This window comes from Artemia sp. Qi Xiang Cuo, chromosome 20, assembly GCF_049724085.1.
Source record: "Artemia sp. Qi Xiang Cuo chromosome 20, ASM4972408v1, whole genome shotgun sequence".
In the NCBI taxonomy this organism is placed as follows: Eukaryota; Metazoa; Arthropoda; class Branchiopoda; order Anostraca; family Artemiidae; genus Artemia; species Artemia sp. Qi Xiang Cuo.
The window spans coordinates 26,182,308-26,201,748 of record NC_142813.1 but is presented as its reverse complement, the minus strand read 5'-3'; the positions used below and the strand labels follow the sequence as shown (position 1 = coordinate 26,201,748).

The following is a 19,441-nucleotide window of genomic DNA, read 5'->3' as shown; positions in this document are numbered from 1 at the left end:
ATAACCATAATTCAGTATAGTTAAGAGTTATGCATATAGATATAAATAAGAGTTTATAATAATAAATAAATAAGACAAATAAGAGTTACCACAAATAAAAGTGGGGCTATCCCCCCTCTACAACCTTCTAAGAGGGCTAAATGTCATTTATATAGTTAAAGTTATGCATCAATTGAGGTCAGGTTTTTGATTTTAGTGTGTCTTAATTCATCTAATTATTATACAGGCTGTCCAACATGAAATTGTACGAATTTTGTTGTAGTTTTAAGTCAGATGCAAGGTCATATCCGTGATTTTTTTCATGGGGGGGGCTGTTCGTTTTTATGAGTGGGACAAATATTTCGAGGGAGGTTTTCAAACACCCCTACCCTCCTACTGATACGACCTATGTCAGATGCATTATATGGTGCTGGCAACCGAGGTGTACGACTTTAAAACATCTTCAAAACGACTAGATGCCTCATTTCTAATTTGCTTTGAAAGAAGACTCGTTATTGAGTCGAATCAACAATTGGTTTTTGCAAAATAACTCATAATATTATATTCCGTGTTTTTGTATTTTGGCTGAGACAAACATTCCCTAAAACGTAACTTTTACAGAACTGACACAATCTCTGTTGCACTTCCGATCTAATTTACCTTTGTAAGTATCGAAATCATAACATGGGACTTAACAATCTTCCTTGCTATTTAGAAGTCAAGCGCTGTTTTCACTTAGTGCTTTGATAAAGAACTTCATATTTGGTTTTCAGAGATTGAAAATACCGTTTTCTTTAATTATAAAACTCATTTTTCCATTGGGCAACTTACTTACTGTTTTTCCCAACCAAGCAACGTAAAGGCTTTGCTGTAAACGACACTAGTTTGTCTCAATTGAAGAAAAAGAGCACATGAGGATTCTCTAGGACTGCAATAAAAAAACAACTACTGTCTCAGAAACATTTTCCGTGTCAGCATTTAGGATAGCCACTTTTCTTGTCTTTGGAGAAATTTAAGCTTCAGGCAATTCAAAGTGAAATATCACCAATTCACGCTCTGTCCCTAGAACATCAATCTTGAGTGCTATTCATGGTTTCATGGTTAAGTAATTAAAACTATGTTTTCCTAAGGCCTCCTTTGTTTTTGGGGATATTATGATTAATTTATCAGAGTAGCCCTACCATGGATGACATTTGGAATTTTCTCAAGAGGTGGGGGGAGCAAGCGCTGCAAAGATTTTGTTCGGATTCTTGATAAGTTCTATTCCCACAGCGACTTGAAGTGCCAAAACTTTTAGGTACATTTGGGGGGAAATATGTTTAGCTCTTCTCTTACCGCTTGTTAAGTTATAATTTGAGGTCCAGATGACCCCCTCCTTAAAGAAACACTCTCAAATTTCAACTTAGTCTTCAAAGCCCTTTACAAGATATTGTAGATACAATTTTTTAATAGCCTGGCAGCACATATCGTGTTTTGATTTATCGTCCTACTTGACCGTGAATATATTCCAAGCTCCGTATCAGCTTATATTGCAAAGAGTTTGTAGGCTAAAGAGATACAAAGCATATTTACACCCCCCAGCACAAAATTTGGGGTCCCGACCCATATGTTACTTCTTGACTATCTTAAAGTTTCAACTCCATCCCCCTAACCACAAACCAAATATTACTGGTGTGATATTTCGATAGCAATATTGCACATTGCGTATTTCGATTTAGCTCTACCTTCTGCCCCAATTCAGCTTTCAACGTTCAAACTATACCCCTCCTCTTCAACATTCCCTGAAAGTTTCAGCTAGATCCTCTGAACTACTTCTGAGACACTGGAGATAATTGGAAGACTCGGGTGCAAATAATTTCTTTTTGATTTACTCAGGTACGCGTGTCTTTTCCAAACGACTTCGTTGGAAAACTTTTAGGAAAATGTTGGTCTAGCGAACGATCCCGAAGAGCTATTAGCTGATCGGACAACCAAGACAAAACAGGTCTGGTTTTCTACTAATAGAAACTTTTGAAGAAACATTCGAAATGAAAAAAAAATCTAGTTCCCTTTTTAAAATCAAACTTGATTGGGGGGAGGCAACCGACCTCCTTCCAATACCTCTTTCTGCTAATCAGTCCTCCGTAACCCCCAAGGTATTGGTTAAAAATTTTCACATGTTCACTTTTTTCAGAAATTCTGAACGTTCTAATAAATATGCGTTTTAGATCGACATAGACCCCAGAGCTCCAAGGGAAACGGTCCTAAATGAATCAGCTTTTGTTCATAGGGGGAAAAAATCTTTTGTTACTTTTATCTTTTTCCCTAAACATAATAATTGAATCCCTTCGACCTACCCAAACAATCCCTCAAAGTGACAAAGTGGCACTAAGTGGGGTGAGTGGCTCAGTTTTGGAATTAGGACTTTCGGCTTTTCAAATTATAATTATGTTTTTTTTTTATTCTACCTGTTTGTTGTTGTTGATGGTGCTCCCTATTGTTTGGTTTCTAGGTTTTCTTTCCGTTTTTTTTTGTTTTGTTTTGTCCGGCTTGTTTTGTTCACATTTTCTTAACTTTTTCTAATACCGCTGAAGAAGAGAGACATTTGTCTTTTCGAAGTATCCGTATTTTTTCATCCAGTATTTTCTTTGACCTTATTAAACCCCATTCTCGCCTTTCTCTTCTTTTGTTTTTGTTTAGATTGACTTCTGCCCTCTCCCCAAGTCGAAATTTGAAGTCCACTTGACACCTCCTGAAAGTTTCCAAACCATTATTGATACATGATATGTATCGTTGCTGGTGGCATATTTGTTGGACTTTTTGACTATTTTGAAAAAATATGCCTATCACAAAATTTTGGTCAAATATTGTTGTTTTTTGGGGGAAAAGGAGGGGGTACCAGGTGGCTGGCTTACAAAAAAGAACATGGGAGAGAGGATGGTTGCCTTCCAATTTCTTTTTACTCTTAAAAGTGGCACTAGGAATTTCAATTTCTAAATAAATTAGCTCCCTCTAAATGCTATACAACCAATCCCTGCATGCGAAGTGGCCGAGGAAAAAAAACACATTAAGGGCAAATGGCTCTTTACTTGGGCAGTACAAGAACACTTCCTCTGACTATAGTACCATGAATTCGAGGCCAATTTGATCGGATGCTTGTATAAGATTAAATAAAAAAAACAAAGTTTTTTAAACTGAAAGTAAGGAGCGACATTAAAACTTAAAACGAACAGAAATTATTCCGTATATGAAAGGGGCTGTCCCCTCCTCAGCGCCTCGCTATTTACGCTAAAGTTTTACTTTCTCACAACTATATTTTTTTAAAAAAAAAAAAAATTTAGCGTAAAGAGCGAGGAGTTGAGGAGGGGACATTCCCTTTCATATGAGGAATAATTTCTGTTCGTTTTAAGTTTTAATGTCGCTCCTTACTTTCAGTTTAAAAAACTTGTTTTTTTCTATTTAATTTCTGATTGTTTTTTAGTTAATGCAGCTTTTATTTTGGCTCACCGTCATTGAATAAGTTAACAAAATTTGCATAAAAATTTTTACTTTTCTTTTCCTAAATGGATGTCTCTAAATTTGGTTATGACGTAATTTACGAATTAACTTACGTAACTAACTTCTATATTCGTATATTTTTCTTCTGGCAAAAAATACAAAATTTCAGATTTTTGCAGATATGAGCTTGAAACCTATGTAATAGGGTTTTCTGATACGCTGAATCTGACGGTGTGATTTTCATTAAAATTCTTTCACTTGTTGGGGATGTTTCCCCCCTCTTTAATAAATCGGGTAAATTTTCTCAGGCTCGTAGCCTTTGATGAGTAACACTAAACTTAATAAAATTTATATATTTAGAATCAGCATTATAAACACATTCTTTTGATATATTTATTGACATTAAATTCCGTTTTTAAAAGTTTCAATTACTATTGAGCCGTATCGCTTGTTTTTTTTATTGTTTTTTTTATTACGTATATGAGGGGGTTCTCCCCTTAGTCAATACCACGCTCTTCACGTTAAAAGTTAAAAAAAAAATTTGATTCACAAACCCCTGAATCACCAAGTACCAAGTACCAAGAAAAACTTTAGTGTAAAGAGCGAGGTATTGACGACAGGGCGAACCCCCTAATATATGTAATAATTTCTGTTAGTAAAGCTTTTCATGTTCTTCCTTACTTTCAGTTGAAGAAACATTTTTTTTTTAATTTAATTTCTGATCGTTTTTTAAATAATGCTGGGAAGTCCAGTACCCCCTTGATGAAAAATTCCCTTCCCCATGAAAAATTCCTCTATGGAAAGATCCTCGCACGTCAAACAACTCCCCCCCACCCCTACCAGACAAAATCCCCCCGGGAAATATCTGTATACTTTGCAATAACCTATACTATATGTAAACAATGGGCAAAGTTCGAAACTTGCAGCCCTTCCACTTGGGACTGTGGGGGGTTAAGTCATCCTTAGAGACATAGTTTTTACATTTTTCGAGTAGGCTGAACCAAAAGGCTATCTCAAAATTTCCATCAAGTGACTTTGTTAAAAAAAAAAATGAAGAGGGTCTAGCTGCCCTCCAGTTTTTTGGTCACTTAAAAAGGGCACTAGAACTTTTAATTTCCGGTTGAATGAGCCCTCTCACAATATTCTATGACCACTGGGTCGAAACGATCACAAACACGCATCGAAAGGTCATAAACACGCATCGTGATCTTTCTTCCAGCAAAAAATGCAAATTTCCACCTTTTTGCAAATAGGAGCGTGAAACCTTTTTTATAGGATTGTCTGATAAGCTGAATTTGATGGTGTAATTTTCTCTAAAGTTAATTAAAAATGCAAAATTCTACATTTTTGCAGATAGGAGTTTGAAGCTTCTTTAATAATGTTTGTTGATAAGCTGAATCTGATGGTGTGAATTTCGTTAAAGTTAATTAAAAAAATTTGCAATTAAAACAAAATTTTATTGTTTTAAAAAAATTGAGTTGTTAGAAAGTCAGACTTTAGCGCAAAGAGCGAGGCGTTGAGGAGGGGACAGTCCCTTTCATATACGGAATAATTTCTGTTTGTTTTAAGTTTTAACGTCGTTCCTTACTTTCAGTTTAAAAAAACTTGTTTTTTTTTTTTTTCATTTGCGAACGTCTTATAGTTAATGCAGGTTTTGATTTTGGCTCACCGTGCATGAATAATTAAAACGAAATTTGCATATTAATTTTACTTTTATTTGGTTAAATGGCTTTCTCGAAACTTGTGTAATTGTATTTACAAACATTTTAATTAGTAATAAATATACGTAACTTACGAATTAACTTACGTAACGAACTTCTATATTCATATGTTTTAATCCGTATATTACGGGGTTTGCCCCCTAGTCAATACCTTGCTCTTTAAGCTAAAGTTCAAATTTTGTTCCAATTCTTTAAAAATGACCCCCTAATCACAAAGGCCGTGAATTAGAATAGATAGCTCTTTTGAAAGAACTAAAAAAAAACTATAGCGTAAAGAGCGAGGTATTGACCTGGGGGAGAACCCCCTCATATACGTAATAATTTCTGTTCATTTTAAGTTCTAATGTTGCTTTTTACTTTCAGTTGAAAAAACTTGTTTTTTTAAATTTAATTTCTGACCGTATTTAAAATAATGCTTGGAAATCCGGCGCCCCCTTCATAGAAACGTCCCTTACCCCAAAGAAACATCCTCCACGGAAAGATTCTCCCGAGTAACCACCTCTTTCAGCCCCCCCCCTACCAGAAAAAAATTCTTCCTGAAAATGTCTGTATACTTCCCAATAACCAATACTATATGTAAGCAATGGTCATAGTTCATAACTTGCAGCCCTTCCCCCGGGGACTGTGGGGGATAAAGTCATCGTCAAAAATATATGTATTAGGTTTTCGACTATGTTAAACAAAATGGTTATTTCAAAATTATGATCGGGTGACTTTGGGAAAAAAAAATGAGCGTGGGAGGGGGCCTAGCTGTCCTCCATTTTTTTGGTCACTAAAAATAGACAATATAGCTTTTAATTTTTGCTTCAATGAGCCCTCCTATAATGTTCTTGGGCCATGGAGTCTGTACAATTACTCCTGGGAAAAAGAAAAAAAACAAACAAACAAATAAACACCCACCCCTGATCTTTCTTCTGGCAAAAAATACAAAATTCCACATTTTTGTAGATAGGAGCTTGAAACCTCTACAGTAGGGTTCTATGATACACTGAATATGATGGTGTGATTTTTATTAAGTTTCTATAGCTTTTAGGGGGTCTTTCCCCCTTTTCTTGAAAATCCGCCAAATTTTTTCAGGCGCGTAACTTTTTATAGGTATGATTAAACTTGATGAAACTTATATATTTGAAATCAGAATTAAAATTTAATTCTTTTGATGTATCTATTGGTATCAAAATTCCGTTTTTTATAGTTTCGGTTACCATTGAGCCGGGTCGCTACTTACTTACAGTTCGTTACCACGAACTGTTTGATAAAAAAAGACATAAAAGCAAAGCTGCATTGAAAGTACCCTTTTCCGAGCAAAGACGCGCATGTAACCCCTTTTAAAAACGAAAGATTTCTTTTTAAAATGTGCTGATTTTTAGAATATAACGCATGACCATTTCAAATAAGTACCCGAATGGTACATACCTCTTTCTGGCAACAGACTTCCAACATTTTTATTTTAGAATGAGGATTAATGATTTTTATAGGGAAGGTTTGTATTACGCTCTAAGTAGAGCGCTATTTAGAAGTTAGCTCATGGCCATTTTTTTTTTTTTTCATCTCGTCAATCAAGTATTATAGTACAATCAAGTATTATAGTTTGAAAGGAAAATATTATTGCTCGTTATATATATCATTTGATTTGATTAGGTTAGAGCCTCGTGTAAATGTTTGCTTTGATTAGAGTTTTTTCTCGTCTAAATCTGTATCGTTTAATCAATTGGCAAAATAGATTTATTTTGGTTAATTCCGTCATAAATTTGTAGTACATCGTTTAATGCTCATTTATAGCTTCGAATTTATGTTCTTTGTATTCACATGGGGTTACTCCCTTGCATGGATTACGGAAACTAATTCTCTAATTAGAAATCGTCCGTATGGATAAATTTCTGGACAACTGCTAATTCAATAAGCATTTATGCTTGGAAGAACCAGAAAAGAAAGATTATGTATGATACTTTATTTGCTTGGGATGTATTACATCAGTCATCATTCAATTAAATGGCATTCTGGAGTTTCTGTGTCCTTGATTGTTCTGTTAGATAAATAATTTGAGGTGTTGATGCCGGAATCTCAGGTTAAAACCGGAGCTGCTATTTCTTAGGGTTTTCAGATTTTAGAAAAAAAACTTAAAAAAAAACGAACTAATAGGGTTTATAGCTTCTGTCCTTATGCCTACAGATTTTTTGAAGGTATGCATTGAAACGACTGAAGAAGTAGTGAAGTTTCTTCACTGGGGGCGTTACACCTAATGGTGGAGAAACACACAAGACGATTAAAGTAAAATAGCAAAACTTCAATTGTGATTTTATTCAACTGAGTAGTAGTTGGGGGAGTAAAAGATCCAAATACAGTAAAGTCAAAATACATATTAGAGACAATAGCAATAACTGCCCATTCTAAGGACAAATCCATTCGTCAACATTTTGTCTTCAACTGCGTTTGCTTGCTTCTCCACTTGAGCTTGTGATAGTCAGTATTTTCGGCTATTTTCGTTGTTGTTAAGTTTTCTTTTTTTCAACGCTGCCTGGCCTCCCTTTTTCTGTAATTTAATTGGAAAAGATTCAATTTCTCACCAGTCTGTCTTTACAATGCTATTTTGTTCTTTTCTTTGCTTTCCTTTAAAAACCCAGATGATCACATACGGCTATAACTACACTAGAGTGATATCTTCTTCCCAGCTTGATAGATCAAAACTGATTCAACGCGAGCAAACGCTCGTTTTTTGGAAATGAGTGTATTTGTAAAATTACAGAAAAAAGACTAATCCTTGTATGCATATTTAGTTATTGTCACTCGGAAGCAAATTTTCTAATTTCAGTGTAAGTTTCATGTGGATCCCGAGACATTTCACTTTTTGTAGCTGAATGCAAAGCACGAACCCTGATTTGCTGCTTCTTAGAAAATACCCCTATGGATAATAAGCTTACCAGAACAAAGTCCTGAAACTTGGAAATTTGATATTGCATATTTTGGGCGATCATTTGACTTACTTACACGGTCCAATGTCTTTAGCAGAGCTAGTGTCTTGGCTACTAACCAAAGCTGTTATGTGCATGCTTTTAAAAATTTCATTAAATAATCGAGTTTCTGTAGCAAAGTCATCATCCTAATAGCTATTATTTAAACTTCTAATTATTCAGAATAACAGCAACTGTAGCAATTGCTTTCAGTTATTGTGACTTTTCCCATGGGGTAATCATTTCTTGTGGGGCCGGTGGGATCTTGCGTCTCCTAACGCCTAAAAATTCTTGTAATTCTGCCAATGAAGCTTTGTCAAAATAAGACTTTTTGAATTTTTGCCGCATTGACAAAGTTCTTTTCTCCTTTGTCTGGGATATCAAGGTATTAGTAGTTACCTTGTATGCAGTTTCAGGGATACATGAAAGGATACAAGAAATGGGGCAAGATAATAGTGTATGCAATATGAAGGGTACATAAATTGCGCAAGAAAAACCCATGCCTTTGACACTGTATTTACACGTGAACATTTTGAAAAGCTGCCAAGGTTTTTGTTATTGATAAGAATTGCACATGGTTGTATCGTTTGACGTAGACATTTTTTAGGAGCCAATCAGAGGTTGTTCAATATACGATAACTTGATTTGTGGTTGGGATTTGAATAAAAGGAATTTGTGTATTAAGTTGGAACTTTCAGAGAGTGCTTAAAGGGAAAGACAATTCACCAAAAGGAAATATGTGCACGCTCAGGCTGGGGTTGAGTTCCACGGGAGTTGAGTTGCAAGCCGGGTTGAGTTGCACGAGGGTTCAGTTAAAGGGGGTGTAGTTACACGGGGGTTTAGTTAAATGGGGTCGAGTTGCACGAGGGTTCAGTAGCACGAGGGTTCAGTAGTACGAGGGTTCAGTTGTACGGGGTTTCGGTTATACAAGGGTTCAGTTACATGGGGAGTTCAGTTGCACGGGGGTTTAGTTAAATGAGGTTGAGTTGCACGGGGGTTGAGTTGCACGAGGGATTCAGTTGCACGGGGGGGTCAGTTACATGCGGGTTCAGTTACACGGGGTTTAGTTAAATGTGGTTGAGTTGCACGGGGGGTTGAGTTGCACGAGGGTTCAGTTAAATGGGGTTCAGTTGCACGGGGGTTTGAGTCATTTTTATGGGGTTTGAGAGATTCTGTTGCCTGATTCCGTGTGGTTTTAGTTTACTTGGTGCCCATTTAAAAAAACGATAGAAATAGTTATTTCTTTCAAAAATCTTTTCCGATGTAACTAAAAGGCATCTGTCTTTGTAATTAGAAAAATGCTCCCTTTTGGAAAAACGGGCATCGCAACCTTGTGTTATCTTAGAGATTAATGCGTAACTCGAGACATCTTGGTAAAGTTTTTAATAGAAGCTGTTTCCAAAAAGATTTAGGATTCATTAACTTTAGTGTTGCCAGTCAAAAGCTATGAGTTTGAGAAAATCGCCTGATTATCGAAAAATGAAGAAACACCTTCCAAAAGTCGACAGGAATGGGATTTTCTTGAGGGGTGAATTTTCCATGGAAGAGGTGGAGGGTATTTTTACGTGAAAACAACTTCAACCGTGCCCAGCCCCCCGTGATCAGAAATTAAATTATAAAAAAAGTTTCTTCAACTGAAAGTAAGGAGCAACATCAAAACTTAAAAACGGACTGAAAATAGGGGGTGTTTCCAAAAGATTTAGGATTCATTAACTTTATTGTTGCCAGTCAAAAGCTATGAGTTTGAAAAAATTGTCGTATTATCAAAAAATGAAGAAAAACCTTATAAAAGTCGAAAGGACCGAGGTTGTCTTGAGGGGGGAATTTTCCACGGAAGAAGTGGATGGTATTTTTAATTGAAAACAACTTCATCCGTGCCCAGCTCCCCGCGATAAGAAATTAAATTATAAAAAAGTTTCTTCAACTGAAAGTAAGGAGCAACATCAAAACTTAAAAATGGACAGAAAATAGAGGCTGTTTCCAAAAGATTTAGGATTCATTAACTTTAGTGTTGCCAGTCAAAAGCTATGAGTTTGAGAAAATTGCCTGATTATAGAAAAATGAAGACACACCTTCCAAAAGTAGACAGGAATGGGGTTGTCTTGAGGGGGGAATTTTCCATGGAAGAAGTGGAGGGTATTTTTACGTGAAAACAACTTCAACCGTACCCAGCCCACCGCGATCAGAAATTAAATTATAAAAAAAAGTTTCTTCAACTGAAAGTAAGGAGCAACATCAAAACTTAAAAACGGACAGAAAATAGAGGCTGTTTCCAAAAGATTTAGTATTCATTAACTTTAGTGTTGCCAGTCAAAAGCTATGAGTTTGACAAAATTGCCTGATTATCGAAAAATGAAGAAACACCTTCCAAAAGTCGACAGGAATGGGATTGTCTTGAGGGGGGATTTTCCATGGAAGAGGTGGATGGTATTTTTACGTGAAAACAACTTCAACCGTGCCCAGCCCCCCGCGATCAGAAATTAAATTATAAGAAAAGTTTCTTCAACTGAAAGTAAGGAGCAACGTCAAAACTTAAAAACGGACAGAAAATAGAGGCTGTTTCCAAAAGATTTAGGATTCATTGACTTTAGTGTTGCCAGTCAAAAGCTATGAGTTTGAGAAAATTGCCTGATTATCCAAAAATGAAGAAATACCTTCCAAAAGTCGACAGGAATGAGATTGTCTTGAAGGGGGAATTTTCCATGGAAGAGGTGGAGGGTATTTTTACGTGAAAAAAACTTCAACCGTGCCCCGCCCCCTGCGATAAGAAATTAAATTATAAAAAAAAGTTTCTTCAACTGAAAGTAAGGATCAACATAAAAACTGAAAAAAAGGCAGAAAATAAAGGTTGTTTCCAAATTATTTAGGATTCATTAACTTTATTGTTGCCAGTCAAAAGAAATGAGTTTGAACAAATTTTCGGATTATTGAAAAACGAAGAAAAACCTTCCAAAAGTCGACAGGAATGGGATTGTCTTGAGGGGGGAATTTTCCATAGAAGAGGTGGAGGGTATTTTTACGTGAAAACAACTTCAACCGTGCCAGGCCCCCCGCGATCAAAAATTAAATTATAAAAAAAGTTTCTTCAACTGAAAGTAAGGAGCAACGTCAAAACTTAAAAACGGACATAAAATAGAAGCTGTTTCCAAAAATTTTAGGATTCGTTAACTTTAGTGTTGCCAGTCAAAAGCTATGAGTTTGAGAAAATTGCCTGATTATCGAAAAATGAAGAAACACCTTCCAAAAGTCGACAGGAATGGGATTGTCTTGAGGGGGGGGGGGGAATTTTCCATAGAAGAGGTGGAGGGTATTTTTACGTGAAAACAACTTCAACCATGCCCAGCCCCACGCGATCAGAAATTAATTTATAAAAAAAAGTTTCTTCAACTGAAAGTAGGGAGCAGCATCAAAACTTAAAAACGGACAGAAAATAGAGGCTGTTTCCAAAAGATTTAGGATTCATTAACTTTACTGTTGCCAGTCAAAAGCTATGAGTTTGAGAAAATTGCCTGATTATCGAAAAATGAAGAAACACCTTCCAAAAGTCGACGGGAATGGGATGGTCTTGAGGGGGGAATTTTCCATAGAAGAGGTGGAAGGTATTTTTCCGTGAAAACAACTTCAACCGTGCCCAGCCCCCAGCGATCAGAAATTAAATTATAAAAAAAAGTTTCTTCAACTGAAGGTAAGGAGCAACATCAAAACTTAAAAACGGACAGAAAATAAAGGCTGTTTCCAAAAGATTTAGAATTCATTAACTTTAGTGTTGCCAGTCAAAAGCTATGAGTTTGAGAAAATTGCCTGATTATCGAAAAATGAAGAAACACCTTCCAAAAGTCGACGGGAATGGGATTGTCTTGAGGGGGGAATTGTCCATGGACGAGCTGGTTGTTATTTTTACGTTAAAATAACTACAACTGTGCCCAGCCCCCTGCTATAAGAAATTAAATAAAAAAAAAATTTTCTTCAACTGAAAGTCAGGAGCAACATCAAAACTTAAAAACGGACAGAAAATATAGGCTGTTTCCAAAAAGATTTAGGATTCATTCACGTTAGTGTTGCCAGTCAAAAGCTATGAATTTGAGGAAATTGCCTGATTATCGAAAAATGAAGAAACAACTTCCAAAAGTCGACAGGAATGGAATTGTCTTGAGGGGGGAATTTTCCATGGAAGAGGTGGAGGGTATTTTTACGTGAAAACAACTTCAACCGTGCCCAGCCCCCGCGATCAGAAATTAAATTATAAAAAAAGTTTCTTCAACTGAAAGTAAGGAGCAGCATCAAAACTTAAAAACGGACAGAAAATAGAGGCCGTTTCCAAAAGATTTAGGATTCATTAACTTTAGTGTTGTCAGTCAAAAGCTATGAGTTTGAGAAAATTGCCTGATTATCGAAAAATGAAGAAAAACCTTCCAAAAGTCAACAGGAAGGGTATTGTCTTGAGGGGGGAATTTTCCATGGAAGAGGTCGAGGGTATTTTTACGTGAAAACAACTTCAACCGTGCCCAGCCCCCTGCGATCAGAAATTAAATTATAAAAAAAAGTTTTTTCAACTGAAAGTAAGGAGCAACATCAAAACTTGATGATAGAGGACAACTCCTTGCTACTGCTGCAGGTAACACATTACCTACGGATACACCCAATCATCAGCTCTCTAGTACTATCATTCAGCGGAAGCCTAATAAAAGAAAGGCATACTCTGCTACTAACATCATAAACCGTATCGTGTTTACGTGTCGAAACTGTTACATGTGTAAAAATAGTTTTTTGATCGACAGTGAAATTGTCAGAAAAATAAAGATAGCATTGTGAAAAATATCACTATGGAATATAAAGAAGAAACGATGAAAAACAAAGCACCAGCAAACGTTACTGGCATTGATCAAACAGTCAATGAATCAAATAATACCAAAGACGAAAAGCATATTGAGCCTGTTCATGAGACACCAGTAAAAATTGTGTATGATCCAAAATTGAATAATGATCATTCTACTGATTACAAACTAAGAGAAGACAATAACTGCAATGTCAAGAGAGAATATGGTGAACTATTTTATGGAACAGATTCAAAATGTCCAAAGTTAATCATTGATATTGATAATGTATCATAATATATTTTTGTATTAATATTCTACATAGCATTATTTCATTAAAAAATATTACATTGTTATGTGTTCATTATTTTTAGAGTAAGCTAGCATATCAAGCGTTTAGAATGTCCATTAAAACATCAGAGGTGTAAGAAAAGGAATTTGCGTACATCTATTGTCAGACACACTATTTCCGTAAAATCTGAGCTATTAACGGTTTTTGACCGTAAACTCTAGTTTTTTGTAAGAAAATTATGGAAAATACAATTCTCTGGTTCAAATGTGAAACTTAAGTCTATTTTTGGATCGAAAAATAAAACTATTTCCTTAAAATCTGTGCTAATAAGGGTTTTTTGACCGTAAACTCTAGTTTTTTGTAAGAAAATTATGGAAAATACAATTCTTTGGTTCAAATGTGATACTTAAGTCCAGTTTTGGATACTCACAATGATGAGGACGGATGGTTCTAATTCAATAATTTTTTTTCATAAAACAAACTATTTTTTTAAACTTCGAAACTATTCAACTTTATTTATTTTTTATCTTTTTCTTTTGTAAATATCTTAAAATGACAAAATATAGTTCTTGAATTCACCTCTTGGATACACAATACAGAAATTATAAAAAGAAAATGTAATTTCCATACTTCATTTGCATGCAAGAGATACCGAGGGTTCTATGACTCCTCCCCGCAATGAATCCTAAGGGTTTTATGACTCCTCCCCAAGATGAATTCAGATGCTTTTAGGAGTCATCCCCCTAGCCATAACTCCATTCGACCTTGAGAAAAGATATAAAATTTTGCCGATGTATTTCTCTTCTTAACAACTACATTAATAGCTTCCAAGATGATAGGACTCTATAACACAGAATTTATCGGTTTGAAAAAATCATCTTGTGGTGGTATATTTGAATATGCATTTTTATTATTGTCAATGGAACTCGAAGAAATCGACTGTTATCATTGGATAGTGAACTACAACATGTATGAGTATGGTAAAAGCTTGTGGAGTACTACATTACATCGTATAAACAGACTGGGATTCTACGATAGAGTGATTACACCACTTAATAATAGTGGTCAGGAACTTAGAAATGTCCAGGAGGAAGTCAATGAAATTTGCAGCTTTGTCGGGGTTGAAGCACTCTATGTAAAGGGTAATGTACCTACAGATAAAGTTTTAATTCAAAAGTGTGACCCTACGATTCCACTTTTCAATCTAGAAGAATTAAGTGTCCTAAATTTGAAGGGGTTTATCATCGTCCTGAAGACGAGGCCAGGTTCTTCGTGCACTGGATACGTAAAGACTTACCTGATCGTGATAAATGCATTAGACATGGTAAAAACTATTCTTTATCATGGGACCATCGTTTCTGGATGTTTAAGAGTGAACGTGTGTATGACTATGCGTCATAATATAATTTTGTATTAATATTCTACATAGCATTAATTCATTAAAAATATATTATGCATTACATTGTTATGTTTTCATTATTTTTAGAGTAAGCTAGCATATCAACAGTTTAGAATGTATATTAAAACATCAGAGATTTGACAAAAGGAATTTGCATACATCTATTGTCAGACACATGAGGTAACATTGACAAAATCTAGGTATCAGAATGAATAAATTCTTTATCAACATCCGTTGTTGGATATGTCATTGTGTCATTATGAAAAAATTGTAAGTAGGTAGGTAGGTAAGTAAGTAAGTAAGTAAAAAACTATTTCTTGAATTCACTTCTTGTATACACAATGGAGGCATTTCATTAATGAAAACATGAAAATATTTGTAAGTTAGTAACACACTCTTTCTTGAAGTTGCCCCTTGGATAAACAGTATTGATATTATATTCATGAAATTATGAAAAAATCGCAGGTAAGTAACAAACTCTTTCTTGAATTCCCCATTTGGATGCACAATACAGAAATTTAAATCAAGAAACTATGAAAAAAAATGTACGTAAGTAAATAACAAACTCTTTGATTTTTCTGCATTAATTGTCGGATATGTTGAATAAAATATGCAAAGTCGACATGGTTTTATTTAATTTTTTAAGGTTAATTTGGACGAAGTTTCGTGCGCGCACGTAACCTCGTCTAAATTAACCTTAAAAAATGAAATAAACCTATGTCGACTTTGCATATATCATTCGACATATCCGACAATTGATGCAGAAAAAGCATAGAGTTTGTTACTTACTTACTTACATTTTTTTCATAATTTCTTGAATTAAATTTCTGTATTGTGCATCCAAATGGGGAATTCAAGAAAGAGTTTGTTACTTACCTGCGATTTTTTCATAATTTCTTGAATAAAGTATCTTTATTGTGTATCCAAGGGGTGACTTCAAGAAAGGGTGTGTTACTTACTTACAAATATTTTCATATTTTCTTGAATGAAATGTCTTTTTTGTGTATCCAAGAGGTGAATTCAAGAAAGAGTTTGTTACTTACTTACTTACTTATTTACCTACTTCCTACTTACAATTTTTTCATAATGACATAATGACATATCCAACAACGGATGTTGATAAAGAATTTATTCATTCTGATACCTAGATTTTGTCAATGTTACCTCATGTGTCTGACAATAGATGTATGCAAATTCCTTTCTCAAATCTCCGATGTTTTAATATACATTCTAAACTTTTAATATGCTAGCTTACTCTAAAAATAATGAACACATAACAATGTAATGCATAATATATTTTTAATGAAATAATGCTATTTAGAATATTAATACAAAATTATATTATGACAAATAGTCATACACACGTTCACTCTTAAACACCCAGAAACGATGGTCCAATGATATAGAATAGTTTTTACCATGTCTAATTCATTTATCACAATCATGTAAGTCCTTAGGTATCCGGTGCGCGAAGAACCTGACCTCGTCTTGAGGACGATGATAAACCCCTTCAAATTTAGGACACTTAAATTCTTCTAGATTGAAAAGTGGAATCCTAGGGTCACACTTTTGAATTAGAACTTTATCTGTAGGTACATTACCCTTTACATAGAGTGCTTCAACCCCGAAAAAGCTGCAAATTTCATTGACTTCCTCCTGGACATTTCTAAGTTCCTGACCACTATTATTAAGTGGTGTAATCACTCTATCGTAGAATCCCCGTCTGTTTATACGATGTAATGTAGTACTCGACAAGCTTTTATCATACTCATACATGTTGTAGTTCACTATCCAATGATAACAGTCGATTTCTTCGAGTTTCATTGACAATAATAAAAATGCACATTCAAATATAACAACACAAGATGATTTTTTCAAACCGATAAATTCTGTATCATAGAGTCCTATCATCTTGGAAGGTATTAATGTAGTTGTTAAGAAGAGAAATACATCAGTAAACTTTTATATCTTTGCTCAAGGTAGAATGGAGTTATGGATAGGGGATGATTCCTAAAAGCATCTGAATTCATTTTGGGGAGGAGTCATAAAACCCTTAGAATTCATTGCGGGGAGGAGTCATAGAACTCTCGGTATCTCTTGCATGCAAATGAAGTCTGGAAATTACATTTTTTTTATAATTTCTGTATTGTGTATCCAAGAGGTGAATTCAAGAAAGATATTTTGTCATTTTAAGATATGTACGAAAGAAAAAGATAAAAAATAAATAAAGTTGAATAATTTCGAAGTTTAAAAAAATAGTTTGTTTTATGAAAAAAAATTATTGACTTAGAACCATCAGTCCTCGTCATTATGAGTATCCAAAACTGGACTTAAGTTTCACATTTGAACAAGAGAATTGTAATTTCCATAATTTTCTTACAAGAAACTAGAGTTTACGGTCAAAAAACCCTTATTAGCTCAGATTTTAAGGAAATAGTTTTATTTTTCGATCCAAAAATAGACTTAAGTTTCACATTTGAACCAGAGAATTGTATTTTCCATAATGTTCTTACAAAAACTAGAGTTTACGGTCAAAAACCATTAATAGCTCAGATTTTACGGAAATAGTGTGTCTGACAATAGATGTACGCAAATTCCTTTTCTTACATCTCTCATGTTTTAATGGACATTCTAAACGCTTGATATGCTAGCTTACTCTAAAAACTAATGAACACATAACAATGTAATATTTTTTAATGAAATAATGCTATGTAGAATATTAATACAAAAATATATTATGATACATTATTAATATCAATGATTAACTTTGGACATTTTGAATCTGTTCCATAAAATAGTTCACCATGTTCTCTCTTGATATTGTAGTTATTGTCTTCTCTTAGTTCGTAATCAGTAGAATAATCATTATTTCATTTTGAATCATACACAATTTTTACTGGTGTCTTATTAACAGGCTCAATATGCTTTTCGTCTTTGGTATTATTTGATTCATTGACTGTTTGATCAATGCCAGTAGCATTTGCTGGTGCTTTGTTTTTCATCGTTTCTTCTTTATATTCCATAGTGATATTTTTTGACAATGCCATTTTTATTTTTCTGGCAATTTCACTGTCTATTAACACATTATTTTTACATAGGTAACAGTTTTGGCACGTAAACAAGATATGGCTTACGATATTAGTAGCAGAGTAAGCCTTTCTTTTATTAGCCTTCCGTTGAATGCTAATACCCGAAAGCTGATGATTGAGTGTATCCGTAGGTAATGTGTTACCTGCAGTAGTAGCAAGGAGTTGTCCTCTATCATCAACGATTATTTTTATGTTAGCATTCTCTTTGAGTGCAATCATCTCTGGAGATCTCAATCTCGCATAACCACCATCATAAGAGTTGAATTTTTTCGGTATTCCAAAGAAATTTAATTCCTTACTGTCATGACAATGCATGCTTACATTTCCAATAGTGCTACCATTTTTACTTGTTTCAGAGTTTAAATACTTCTCCTTGTCAGCATTCAATGCTACAATAACCTTGTTATGTGAACACACTATTAAAATGTTCTATCTTCACTTTTTTTAAAGATATGACTTATGTGTTTATCGTTCCACTGCGTAAAAACTACTGATTTTATACATGCAATAGACTAGCTAGTGTCGATAACCGGTCATAGAATACCAGTGAGAAAGCCACATCGTGTCTCTGACCAATCATAGAGCACAATTGTTAGAACCGTAAGCATATTTTTACATTTTAAGATATGTACAAAATGAAAAAAAAATTAAGTTGAAAATGTTAATGAATCCTAAATCTTTTGGAAACAGCCTCTATTTTCTGTCCGTTTTTAAGTTTTGATGCTGCTCCTTACTTTCAGTTGAAGAAAATTTTTTTATAATTTAATTTCTGATCGCAGGAGGCTGGGCACGGTTGAAGTTGTTTTCACGTAAAAATATCCTCCACCTCTTCCATGGAAAATTCCCCCCTAAAGACAATCCCATTCCTGTCGACTTTTGGAAGGTGTTTCTTCATTTTTCGATAATCAGGCCATTTTCTCAAACTCATAGCTTTTGACTGGCAACACTAAAGTTAATGAATCCTAAATCTTTTGGAAACAGCCTCTATTTTCTGTCCGTTTTTATGTTTTGATGTTGCTCCTTAATTTCAGTTGAAGAAACTTTTCTTTATAATTTAATTTCTGATCGCGGGGGGTATGGCTCGGTTGAAGTTGTTTTCAAGTAAAAATACCCTCCCCCTCTTCCATGGAAAATTTCCCCCTCAATACAACCCCATTCCTGTCGACTTTTGGAAGTTGTTTCTTCATTTTTTGATAATCAGGCAATTTTCTCAAACTCATAGCTTTTGACTAGCAACACTAAAGTTAATGAGTCCTAAATCTTTTGGAAACAGCCTCTATTTTCTGTCCGTTTTTAAGTTTTGATGATGCTCCTTACTTTCAGTTGAAGAAACTTTTTTTATAATTTAATTTCTGATCGCGGGGGGCTGGGCACGGTTGAAGTTGTTTTCACGTAAAAATACCCTCAACCTCTTCCATGGAAAATTCCCCCCCTCAAGACAAGCCCATTCCTGTCGACTTTTGAATGGTGTTTCTTCATTTTTCGATAATCAAGCAATTTTCTCAAACTCATAGCTTTTGACTGCAACATTAAAGTTAATGAATCCTAAATCTTTTGGAAACAGCCTCTATTTTCTGTCCATTTTTAAGTTTTGACGTTGCTCTTTACTTTCAGTTGATGAAACTTTTTTTTATAATTTAATTTCTGATCGCGGGGGGCTGTGCACGGTTGAAGTTGTTTTCACGTAAAAATACCCTCCACCTCCTCTATGGAAAATTCCCC

General features: G+C 34.7%; 1 protein-coding gene across 1 annotated transcript in view; it reads left to right on the top strand.

The window, feature by feature from the left end:
- LOC148940046 (endothelin-converting enzyme 1-like) overlaps nt 1–19,441 on the top strand; it is a 259,409-nt gene that overhangs the window by 53,016 nt on the left and 186,952 nt on the right. The gene's annotated exons all lie outside the window — the stretch shown is intronic.